The 13,336-nt window shown below is 38.4% G+C and overlaps 1 protein-coding gene across 2 annotated transcripts in view; it reads left to right on the top strand.

Moving 5' to 3' along the window:
• The first annotated feature begins 1,143 nt into the window (after positions 1-1,143).
• The window catches only part of TPST1 (tyrosylprotein sulfotransferase 1), a 69,823-nt gene continuing 57,630 nt past the window's right edge, over positions 1,144-13,336 (top strand). For both annotated transcript variants that reach the window (XM_031687381.2, XM_031687376.2), the window contains exon 1: positions 1,144-1,372. The gene's annotated coding sequence lies outside the window, so the exon portion shown is untranslated. The remainder of the gene's footprint in view (positions 1,373-13,336) is intronic.

Consider the following 13,336-nt stretch of genomic DNA (forward strand, 5'->3'; position numbering starts at 1 on the left):
ATACTTGCTTTTTCTATGGATTTGCCTATTCTGGACATTTCATATAAATGAACTCATATAAATGTGGTCTTCTGTGACTGGCTTCTTTCACTTAGCATGATATTATCAAGATTCATCTCCTTTGTAGCATGTATTAGAACTTCATTCCTTTTTATGACCAAATAATATTTCATTGTAAAGATAGGCCATATTTTACTTATCCATTAATCTGCTGATGGACACTTGGGTTATTACCACTTTACTGGCTACTGTGAACATTCATGCACAAATTTTTGTGTGGCCCTCACTTGATCTTTACATCACTCTGGAGATAACAAAACTCATGCCAAGATGGTAGACAGGAATTTTGCATACAGCTTTTAGATTTCTGAGCCCATGCTTTTTCCAATCTATGTTCCTATAGTTGAAATAATTGCTTTGACAGAACCTGGTGTGGATATGACTGTAGGAAGGAACCATGAACATGGACGGTTGTTTTCAGTTGTGAAATTACAGCCCTCTCCCCAGCGTCTCCCCCTTCTTTCTTGGCCCTTTTCTCCTTTCGTAGTATTCTCTTTTTTCAAGTATCAGTTCCCCGCCCCTGTGTTGGGGACAGAATCTACTATCACTCATTTACACTTTGGTGTGCAATGTAATGTTGTGGGAATTTGATATTTGCATTTTGTAGTCATCTAACGAGATGAAAGCTCCACTGCCAGCGGCAATCACAGGGGTAGTATTTGAAGCAGGGACAAGCAGAGCGGGGATTTCTTGGAAAAGCTCGTTCTCTCGTCCTGTCCCAGGGTTTCAAGGATGAAGGACACCCACGTTGGGAGTTGGGGCGGCGTGGACCGCCACCAGCGCGGGGCTCCCCTCCAGGTAGGTCACGCGCACCGTTGCTCGGCAACAACCGGCTCAGGAAGGTGGCGTCCCCGGAACCCCGCAGGGAGCGCGCACACGCTAGGCCGCAGGGCCGCCCGCGCGGCCGTGACGTCAGGCCCACCCCGCCCCTCGGCTCCTGCTGGACCGGGCGCGAGGCCGAGCCCCGCCCCTCTCGGAGGGCAGCCACCGGAACCCACGAATCAGAGAGCCTGACACATCGCCCGGGCCGGGCGCAGGGTAGCCAATCGCTGCACGCGTGTGATCCCGCGCCCGCCCCAGAGGCTGGCTGCAGGCGCTGAGGCGGCGACCGCGGGAGTCGCTGCTGAGGCGACCGCGGGCGCGGGTCGCGTCGGCGCTGTCCGCGGGGCCGGGCCGGGCTGGCAGCAGCTGGCTCCTGGCGCTGAGGGCAGGCTCCCGGGGAGGGCGGAATGGCCCCCACCTAGGGCAGTGGGAGAAGCGGCTGAGCCCAGGATGCCGGGAAGGCGGCGCGGCGGCTCCTCACTCATCCCAGGTAAGGGGGACGCCGCGCTCGCTACAGCTCCGCTCGGAGCGCCGCCCTAGCCCCGCTGTCCTCCTGCCGCCGCCTACCTGGCTCCGAGTCCGGGCCGCCTCAGTCCTGGCACCCCTGGGCCGCAGTCGCCTCCGGGCCGCACATCTCCCCTCTGCTCCCGGGCAGTTGTCCAGCCCCGCCCCCCAAGCGCGGAGCCCCACGTACTGGCCGGGCCCGGCTTCTGCACCCGCACCCCTGGCCCCAGCGCTGGTGTTTCCCGTTCTCGGGCTTCCCCGTGGCCCGGCTTGCCCCGTCGTGGTAGCTTTCCCGCCCTCTCCCTTCCCTTCCCTTCCCTTCCCTTCCCTTCCCTTGCCTTCCCTTCCCTTCCCTTCCCCTCCCCTCCTCCTCCTCCCTTTCGCGGGGCCGGCACCGTTTCCAAGCCCTTGCAGTCTTTCGGGGAGCCTTCCGGGGATGAGACACCTCAGTCCCCTCGGGATCGGACTTTGGCCATCAACTCTACCTCGGCTTCATTTCGGGCTCACCCCAAACATGCCCCTTACACCGTATCCTCTCTACATTTCACTCGCGCCCTCCCACCCCCATCCCATGTGTCCCTGGGTTTTGCTCTTTTGCTCCCAGATGCCTTCCTTTCCCATCTCGCCTCTTCTCCCTTCACTTTCATCAACCATCGTCCCTAAAACTGTATCTTTACACTTAAACCTTCAGACCCTCCTACTCTCCTGATTGCCAGATCTGTAGTTTTAACATCTGAATTCGTCGTTAAATGAGCTGCACCCATAACACGTGAAGTGTCTTGCCCAGAGGCTGGCACACAGTGGACCTGGCACATGGCAGATGTTTAGGCGTGTTGCCACCTTCCTCCTTCCAGGCCTTTGTACTCTCCAGATCTGGCAAGAGGTCCAGTATCCAAAGGGAGTTGACGTGCTACCAGAAGAGTGGTATAGGAGATGGCAGGATGAATTAGTGAGCTCCCAATGTGATAGGGAGATTAAATTGTCAGTTATTTGCTCAACTGCATTCATCCCGAAGAACTGAATTCTGCTATCTTTGTGTCCTGTTTTGTTTTATATTAATTGGCTTTGTAAAGGATTCTTAACGATCTTTGCAATATAATTGTTCCCTTAATTCCCCCTCTCCATCTTCAGTGTTTGTTGAACCTTCACTTTTAGGAAATACCTCTACCTCCTAGTTGAAATAGCATTGTATATAAGAGGTGTTTCATGTGTTTATCTCCCACCTGGATAGTCCAGTCCTCTAGTGTATTTTCATCCTTTGAGAGCCTGGAAGAATCAGATACAGATTTCTTGGAATGAGCTGTTGAAGGGATTAGAAATGCTTAGGACTGAAAGTTCTGACGAGTTCTCTAAGAGTGAAAGAGGAATTCTCTTGCACCCGCCTTTGTCTTTCTGGCTATCAGGGAAAGTAATTATAGTCAGTTTTTTAGAAGAGTAAAATAAGTTTGACTTTTAAAAATTATAAAAGCGATTTACTGGCCTGAAGCCATTATTGCCACATTTGCTCAGATGGTTTCCAAGCCTGGATGAATCAAACAGTTGGCTTTTTCTGCTCCTGGGATCTCCAGAGCAGGCTGGAGGAAATCATGTAACCGAGCTGCTGGTCCTATTCTAAACTTTTGGATTCCAACTTTACTCACACTGTCTGGAGACACTTTGACCTACTCCCTAGGTTTCTCTTGTGTACCCAAACCTAAATGGCTGTTTATAGATTTTTACCATTTTCCTCTCTTTGTCCTACTCGTGACTTATATACGTTGCTAATTTTGCCTCCTGCTTCACAGAATTGGTGGTCATCAGCCGTGAACTCTTAAGGGACTGTCATTTTTCTGTGTGCTTGTACCTATCTGATTTCTGTTCTCCTTTCCTTTTATCAGAGAAAGAGGGTCCTCCTTTCTGAGGCTAACATCTCTGATATTCTATTTTCTCATTTTTCTCCCCCTCAGCCTGCACACATGCTCACATTTTCACCATCCAAAACAAACAAAAACAAAAACCTTCCCTTAATGCTTCCCTCTTTTCCCCCTCAGATTAATGTGGTATTCATTAGGATTTCATTTTCTCTTCTTTCCTCTGTCCTCTTCCTGGGGTGATTACACTTCCCTTCATGGCTTCAAGAAGCACCTGTATATTTATGGTTTTCAAAGATGTGTTTTCAGTTCCCATTTTTCTTGAACTTCAGGTGTTTCTTATTTTCATCTGCCTTTTAGATAGCTATACTTGGACACTTGGTACTTCAAACTTGATTATTTTTTTCCTTTCTCTTTTCTCTACTTACTCAGCTGCCTCAAGCACATCCATCCAAGCCCTACTTTAAAACCACCTGGGGAGCTTTAACCACAGAAATTCTGATTCAGTTGGTCTGGTGTGAGGCCAGACCTTTTCATTTAAAAAATACTTCTCATGTGGCAGTGATATGCAGCTCAGGCTGAGAACTGGGCTGAGAGCTGGAAGAGGGAGTGGGAACCCTGAGGAACTATGTATAGCATTTAACTCATTCTTTAAAAATCAGCATAAATGGCACTTTTTTTGGCATGGTTAGTTGCTTACTTTCCTAATACTTTGTACATGTACCTATTACACTTACCACATTTTATTTAACTTATTTCTCACGACTCATGACTAAGAGTTGCTTGAGGTCTGGGATTATGCCTAAAGGTAAACTGCTGTTTCTCACACTATTCACAACACTTCTGCCACCAAATATGTAGGTTTTCCCCTCATATTAAACAGTTCCGCAACTCTCCGGACAACTGGGTGTTCTACAATTTAACTTAATTATTACACTAACTGCTTGGAGTTAGTGCAGACCCCACAGATTAGGGACTCAGTCCCACAAGACTCCGCCTGACTTCAGACACCAATCACAAGTCCCAGGTTGTGACCTGGACTTCTGACCAATTGGCTATAAATTGGGGCTTCCCACAACTCCCTCTTCAGGTCAGTAATTTGCTAGAATAGCTCACAGAACTCAGGAAAGCTCTTTACTTACCATTACCCATTTATTATAAAGGCTATAACTCAGAAACAACCAAATGGAAGAGATGCATAGGGCAAGGTATGTGGGAAGGGGCATGAATCTTCCCTGAGTTTCCATGCCTTCTCTGGGGCTCACCATCCTCCCAGCACCTCAGTGTGCTCACCAACCTGGAAGCTCTCTGAACCCCTTTATTTAGGGTTTTTATGGAGGCTTCATTATAGAGGCACACTTGATTAAATGACTGGCCGCTGGTGATTACCTCAATCTATAGCTTCTTTCCCCTTCCTAGAGGTCAGAGGTTGGTTCCTCTGGCAACCAGCCCCCAACTTCCCAGACATGGTTGAAAGGGCCTTATTATAAATAACAAAGAATGTTCCACTCACCCCTATCAAGAAATTCCAAGGGTTTTAGGAGCTCTGTGCCAGGATCCAGGGATGAATATACTATTCTATAATAATCTTATAATATCACAATGTCTTATTTATTTTTTCGTCACTGCCTTGCACAGTACTTGGTATATTTTAGAAACCTGATAAAAATTGATTAAGTAAATCGGTTGGTAAATAATGTAAAACAGATCTTGAATTCACAGTTTTGCAAGCTGACCAGCTGTTTCTCTTTTGCTGCTTAACAGGTCACTAGTCATACTTGCACAGTCATTCTTCTTTTAAACACACACACACTCTTTATAAATTAGAGTGGATTAATAGAAATATTATTTGCTCTTTATGCTTTGGCTTTTAAGATAGTTTAGCTATGACAATATTAAAAAAATTTTTTTTGAAGTATAGTTGATTTACAATGTTGTTAGTTTCTGGTGTACAGCATAGTGATTCAGTTGTACATACATGTATATTCCCTATTCCTTTTCATTATAGGTTATTACAAGATATTAAATGTAGTTCCCTGTGCTATGGAGTAGGATCTTGCTGTTTATCTATTTTATATATGGTAGTTTGTGTCTGATAATCTCAAACTCCTAATTTATCCCTCCCTGAACCTTTCCCCTTTGGTAACTGTAAATTTATTTTTTGTGTCTGTCTTTCTGTTTTGTACAATAGGGTTATAGAGGTTCATTCAGACTTCCTTTTTAGCAGATACTGTTTAAAATATATCTTATTTCATACGACTGAGGCACATATATCTTGTATCTTTTAAAAATAAATAACTCTGATTTTAGGCTTATAAGCTTTGGAATCTTTAACTAGAACAAACACTGTCAAACTGATTAAAAAATCATGAACAGTGGTAGAACTATTTTTTTTAATGGCGATTATGGGAATTGAACCCAGGACCTCATGCATGCTTAGCATGTGCTCTACCACTGTGCTCCCCACCCCCATCCCCAAACTATTACTTTTGAACTAAGAGAATTAAGGAAGAGGGGAATATGCATTAACGCATCTACCTATGTGAATCGCATTGGTGATAGGGATGGGTAATTCTCAAATATTTAATTACTGTTATAGGAGAAACCAGTAATTGTTCATATGTTGATATCAACATATTTTATAATTCCTCACAGCTAAGATATAAACTGTGGAGTTGTTTGCCTTTTGTTGTTGTTGTTGTTTTTTAGTGTTCTTAAGATTTTGTTAGCTGTTCTCTTTATAGAATTTGTGGTTGACAGTTTTTACTTTCAGCGTTTGAAAAATGTGCCACTTCCTTCAGACCTCCATGATTTCAGATGAGAAGCATTTTGTTATTGGAATTTGTGTTTCCTTATAAGTAATGTATCGTTTCTCCCTGGCTGCTTTAAAGGCTTTTTCTTTGTCTTCAGTCTTCATAAATTTGATTATGATATGTCTTGGCATGGATTTCTTTGGGTATATATCCTATTTGGAATTCTGTTAGCTTCTTGAATTGTAGGTTAATGTCATTTGCCAAATTTGGGATTTTTCAGCTGTTTCTTAGAATAACTTTTCAGCCCCACTCTATTCTTTCTGTGACTCTGATGATACAGAATGTTAGGTCTTTTGTTATTGTCCTACAGGCATAAGGCTTTTTTTTGTTTTGTTTTTTCTTTAAGATAGCTTTTTTCTCTTGTTCAGATTGGGTAGTTCACATTGTTGTGCTTTCATTTTCAGGTTCACTCATTCTTCTGTCAAAATCATTCTGCTCTTGAGCCCATCCAGTGAGCTTTTGTTTTGTTACCATGTTTTTCAGTTCTGTAACTTCCATTTGGTTTTTTCTGTATCTTCTCTTCCTTTGGTAAGATTTTCTGTTTTGTCATTTGTTTCAAGAGTATATCTCATTGCTCATTAAAGCATGATGGCTGCTTTAAAATTCTCATTAGATAATTTGAACATCTGATCCATCTTGGTGTTACCATATGTTAATTTTCTTCATTCATTCAGGTTGTGATTTTCCTGGTTCTTAGTATGATTAGTGACTTTTGATTGTATCCTGGACATTTTTTGATATTTTGTTAGGAGACTCTGGATCCTATTTAAATCTTTTATAGGTTAAGGAAATTAAGAATTATAAACTTCCAGTTATAAAATAAATAAGTCATGGAGGTATAATGTACAGCATAGGGAATATAGTCAATAATATTGTAATAACTTTGTATGGTGACAGTTGGTGACTAGACTTATGGTGGTGATCATTTTGTAATGTATAAAAATATCAAATCAATATTGTATGCCTGAACTTAATATCATATTGTAAGTCAATTATACTTTAATTAAAAAAAAATCTATTTTAGTTAGCAGTCACCCTGAGCAATTTAGTGTGTAGGTCCCAGCCTGCTTTCTTTTTTTTTGGTAGCGGCTTTATTGAGCTATAATTTACATTCACTCATTTAAGGTGTAAATTTTTTTTTAGTATATTTATTGTGTATTTATATTTGTGTAACCCTTACTACAGTCAATTTTAGAACATTTTCAAGAAACTGCACACTCCATACCTGTCACCCCCAGCTCTCCCACTTGTCATCCCCTCCATCCCTAGACAACTGCTAATCTGTTTTTTCTCTCTATAGATTTGCCTATTCTGGACATTTCATGTAAATGTAATTGAAAAAGAAGTAGTCCTTTGTTACTGGTTTCTTTCACTTAGCATGTTTTCAGGGTTCTTCCATGTTGTCGACTGTATCAGTATTTTGTGTCTTTTTCTTGAAGAATAATATTCTGTTTTGTGCATAGACATTACTTATGTACTGATCAGTTGGTGAATGTTTGGGTTGTTTGTACGTTTTGGCTGTTAATGAATAATGCTGTTGTGAACATTTGTATACAAGTTTTTGCATGGACATGTTTCATTTTTCTTGGATATATACCTAGGAGTGGAATTTCTGGGTCATATGATAACTAGAAGTCTAGGTCTAACATTTTGAGGAACTGCCAGACTGTTTTCCAAGATGGCTGCTCTATTTTACTTTTTTTTTTTTTTTCAATTGAAGTATAGTCGGTTTACAATGTTATTAATTTCTGGTGTACAGTACAGTGATTCAGTTATACATACATATATATATTCCTTTTCATATTTATTTTACATTTTGTCAACAATGTTTGAGGATTCCAATTTTTCTACCTTCTTGCTGACACTTGTTATTATCTGACCTTCAGATTCTAGCCATCCTAATGAGGGTGAAGTAGTATCTTATTGTAGTTTTGATTGCATTTCCCTGATGGCTAATGATGTTGAGCATTTTTTCATGTGCTTTTTGGCTATTTGTATATCTTTGGAGAAATCTTATTCCTTTTCCCATTTTTAAATTGAATTATTTGTCTTCCTGTTGTTGAGTTGTAAGATTTCTTTGTATATTCTGTATATTAGACCCTACTCAGGTACAATTTGCAGCTATAAATCTCCCGTTCTGTAGATATCTTTTCACTTTCTTGATGGCACAAAGATTTTCAATTTTGATGAATTCCTATTTGTCTATTTTTTTCTTTTGTTGCTTGTGCTTTAGGTTTCGTATTTAAGAAACTATTGCCTGATTCACAATCATGAAGACTTACTCCTATGTTTTCTCCCATGGGTTTTATAGTTTCAGCTCTCACATTTAGATCTTTAATCCATTTTTGCAAATTATGTATATAGTATGAGATAGGGTCCAACCTCATTTTTTGCTGATACTTAGTTGTCTCAGCGCCATATGTTGAAAAACTATTTTTCCCCCCTTTAAATTGTCTTGGCACCCTTGTCTAGTTGGAATTTTGATAGGGATTGCATTGAACTTGTAGCTCGGTTTGGGGAATATTGCCATCTTATCAGTATTAGTTTTTCAATTCATGAGCATGTAATGTCTTTTCATTTATTTAGATCTTTAACTTATTTCAGGAGTGTTTTCTAGTTTTCAGCATATAAGTTTTGCCTTTTTTGGGGGTTAAATTTATACCTTAAGGTTTTATTCTTTTGGTGCTTTATAAATGGAATTCTTTTCTCAATTTTGTTTTGGATTGTCATTGATAGTTTATAGAAATATAACTGAATTCTTTATATTAGTCTTGTGTCTTAACACCATACTGAACTCATTTAATAGTTCTGAGAATTTTTTAGAGATTTATTGGGATTTTATATATGCATGCTATATCATTTCTGAAGAATGATAGTCTTACTTCTTCCTTCCAATCCGGATGCTTCTTCATTTATTTTTCTTGCATAATTGCCCTGACTAGAATCTCCTGTATGATACTGAATAGAAATAGTGAGAGTGGATATCCTGTCTTGTTCTTGATCTTAGAGGGAAGCGTTATATATGAAATCAGCTGTGGATTTTCTTAGGTGTCCTTTTTCAGGTTAATGATGTTTTATTTCTAGTTTATTGATTGTGTTTATCGTGAAGGGATGTTGGATTTTGTCAGATGCTTTTTCAGTGCCTATTGAAATTATGTGATTTTTGGTCTTTTATTCTATTAATATGTTGTATGATGTTAATTGATTTTCATATATTGAAATAACTTTGCATGGCTGGATGCACCAAACTTGGTCATGATATGTGTTTATATATGTTGCTGTGTTTGGTTTACTGGTATTTTGTTGAGGATTTTTGCATTTATATAATAAATATTTGTTTGTGGTTTTCTTTTCTTGTTGAATTATTCATCTTCATCTGGTTTTAGAATCAGGAAAACTGGCTTCATGGAATGAGTTGAAAAGTGTTACCATCTCTTCTGTATTTTGGAAGAATTTGTTAAGTGTTAGTGTTCATTCTTAATGTTTGGTAGGATTCACCAGTGAAGCCATCTGGTCCTGGGCTTTTCTTTATGTAGTAGTTTTTGATTACTAATTCAGTTTCTTTACTTGTTATAGCTTTATTCAAATTACTTCTTTTTGCATTGATTTTAGTAGTTTATGTCTTCTAGGAATTTGTTCATTTTATCTAGGTTTTAAAATTTGTTAGATTACAGTTGTTTATAGTGTTCCCCATAATTCTTTATAATCATTTTTATTTATGTAAAGTTGGTAGTAATTACTGATCTTAGTAATTTGAGTCTTCTCTCTTTTATTCTTGCTCAGTCAAGCTAAATGATTGTCAATTCTGTTGATCTTTTCAAAAAACCAACTCTTTGTTTTGTTGATTTTCTCTATTTTTTTCTGTACTGTATTTATTTCACTGTTGTCTAATTATTTCCTAATGTCTCCTGGCTTTGGGTTTAGTTCTTCTTTCTCTAAAGTGGACAGTTAGGTTGTTGATTTGATATCTTTTTAATATTAAAAAATAGACATTTATTAAGAAATTCAGATATAATTGACAGATAGTATTGTGTAAATTTAAGATATATAACATGTTGACTTGATTTCCTTTTTTAAATATAGGTGTTTATAGCTATAAATTTTCCTCATAGCATGACTCCTGCTACTTTGGTTACATCCCATAAGTTTTTTGTTTTTATCTCGAAGTATTTTCTAACTTCCCTTATGATTTCTTCTTTGGCTCATTGGTTGTTTAGGGGAGTAGTGTTTATTTTCACATCTTTAAGAATTCCCAAACTTTTTTCCTGTTACTGTTTTCTAATTTCATTTTGCTGTTGGAGAATATACTTTGTATGATTTCAGTCCTTTAAATTTACTGAGACTTCTTTTATGGCCTGTTTTAGGGAATGTTACATGTGCACTTGAAAACAATATATAATCTGCTGTTGTTGCTTGGACTGTTTTATAGATGTTTGCTAGATCTAGTTGGTTTGTAGTGTTGTTCAAGTCTTCTATTTCCTTGCTGATCTTTTGTCTGGTTGTTTTATCTGTATTGAAAGTAGAGTTTTGAAGTCTCTTAACTATTATTGTTCAATTGTCTATTTCTCCTCAGTTCTGTCAGTTGTTGCTTCTTGTATTTGGGAGTGCTGTTATTAGGTGCATGCATATATATTTATAATTGTTGTATCTTCTTGATGAACTTGCCATTTTATAATTATAAAATGTTCCTTGTTTCTAGTAACAAATTTTATCTTATAATGCAGTGTATCTGATTTTAGTGTAACTACTCCAGAGTCTTTTGGTTACTATTTGCATGATGTTGTTCCTCTCCTTTTGCTTTCAGCCCATTTAGTCTTTTAATTGAAAATATGTCTTGTAGAAAACATGTATTAGGATGATTTTTTTCGTTTGATTTTGGTCCATTCTGCCAGTCCTCACCTCTTGATTATTTAATCCATTTACATTTAATATAATTTCTAGTATATTAGGATAAATATTTTACATTTTGCTATTTGTTTTCTGTATGTCTTATGACTTTTTTTGGTTTTTTTTTTTCCATTACTGCCTTTTTTGTATTAAATATTTTCCAGTATAGATTTTAATTAGCTTGTTATTTCCTTTATCATAATTTTCTTTATTTTCCTGGTGATTACAATATTTATTTACAATAAGTTAATATCTTAGAGCAGTCTATTTTGGATTGATACCAACTTAATTTCAGTAGTATGCAAAAACTTTGTTTTAATGGAGTTCTGTTCATTTCCCCCTTCTTTGTGTTCTTATTGTCATTCAGATTGCATATCTTACATTAAAATCCCATTAACAGTTTTATAATTATTGCTTTATGAAGTTGTCTTTTAATTCAGATAGGAAAAGAGGTACAAATAAAGTCTGTTTATACTGGCTTTTTGGGTAGTTTATTGGTGCTGTTTATTTCTTCATGTGGATTTGGGTTACTGTCTAATGTCTTCATTTCAGCATTAAAGACCCTTTATTTCTTGTGCAGCAGCCCTTCTAGTGATGAATTCTCAAGTTTTGTTTACTGGGGATGTTTTAATTTCTCCTTCATCTTTTGAAGCTTTTGAAGGATAGTTTTGCTGCATATAGAATTTTTGATTGATAGTCTTCTTTTATTACTGTGAATATGTCATCCTACTGTGTCTGGCCTCAGTGATTTTGATAAGTCAGCTGCTGGTGCATGAAGAGAGCCACCACACACACACACTTATTGAAGATTTGATATATGATGAGTCACTTTTTTCTTGGTACCTTTAAAACCCTCTTTGGCTTCTGACAGTTTGATTATAATGTGTCTAGCTATACATCTCTCTGATTTACCCTACTTGATATTTATCTAGTTCCTTGGATGTTTAGATTAATGTATTTCATTGAATTCAGGATGTTTCCAGCCCTTATTTATATAAATCTATTTTTTTCCCTGTATTTGTCTCCTCCTGTATTTGTGCATGCCTTCTAGATTCCTAAGGGTATATTGGAGCTTTTCTAAACCCTCTATATACCTTGTATTCTTCATATTTTGGTGTGTTTGATGATATCCCATAGATCTGAGGCTGAGTTCATTTTTGTTCATCCTTTTTTCTTTCTAATTCTTCAGACTGGAAAATCAGTCTGTCTTTAAGTTTGCAGATTCTTCTAGTAGCTTATGTCTGCTGTTGAGCTGCTCTAGTGAAGTTTTCATTTTAATTATTGTACTTTTCAACTCTAGAATTCCTATTTAGTTCTTTTTTTAAAAAAATAATTTTTCTCTATTGATATTCCCTATTTGGTGAGAAATCATTCTCATAATTCCTTTTAATTCTTTAGACATGGTTTCCTTTAGTCCTTTGAACATATTTACAATAGCTGATTTAAAGTCTCTGTCTAGTAAGTCCAACATCTTGTCTTCTTCAGGGATAGTTTCTGTTGACTACCTATTTCCCCCGTGTATATACTCTCTTGTTTCTTTGTGTGTCTCATAGTTTTTGTTGAAAAATGAAAATTTTGAATAATATAATGTAGCTACTCTGGATGTCACCCTCTCTCCCAGGGTTTGTTGTTGTTGCTGCTTGTTTTATTACTTTTTGGGACTAATTCTGTAGTCTGTGCTCTTTGTTCTGTGTAGCTGCTGAAGTCTCTGCTTGGTTAGCTTAGTGGTTAGCTAATGATTGGACAGATTTCCTTAAATGTTTTAAATCTATAAGTCTCCCAGCCTTGTTGAGGCGCTCTGTGTGTGTGTGTGTGTGTGTGTGTGTGTGTGTGTGTGGTGGCTCTCTTCATACACTCATTCACTTCATGTGCCTTAGCTTTTACTTCCTGCTTGTATAGAACATCAAGGTCAGCCAAAAGTGAGAGAATAGGAGCTTCCTAGGTCTTTCCTGGGCATGTGCATGCCTTCTAGATTCCTAAGGATATGTTGGAGCTTTTCTAAACCCTCTATATACCTCTCATTCCTCAGTTTTATCTTTTAAGTTTTTGGATCAGTGTATTGTTTGCCCCAGCTATTACTGCCACTGCAGACAGCTGTGGCATGAAAAAAATTATTATTTTAATAAATGCCTGAGGATAGAATTGTTCACATTGAGGGCGCTCTGATTCACGCCCAGTAAAGATAAGCCCTGAAAATGGCGCTTTTCCAGTGAGCTGCTAAACAGGTTAAATAGTGACAGTTCTTTGGAGATGTAGTTTTACGGGGAGCGCCTAACCTCTTCTGCTCCCTGAAGTAGCTACTGGGTGGCTGTTACTTACAGCTACGACGTTTGCAGATTGTTGGTTTCCAAGGCTTCTTTGGAGCTGGGGAGAGGGAAATACGGCAAACTGAAGTGCCGT

The sequence above is a fragment of the Vicugna pacos genome, chromosome 18, assembly GCF_048564905.1.
Source record: "Vicugna pacos chromosome 18, VicPac4, whole genome shotgun sequence".
Classification (NCBI taxonomy): Eukaryota; Metazoa; Chordata; class Mammalia; order Artiodactyla; family Camelidae; genus Vicugna; species Vicugna pacos.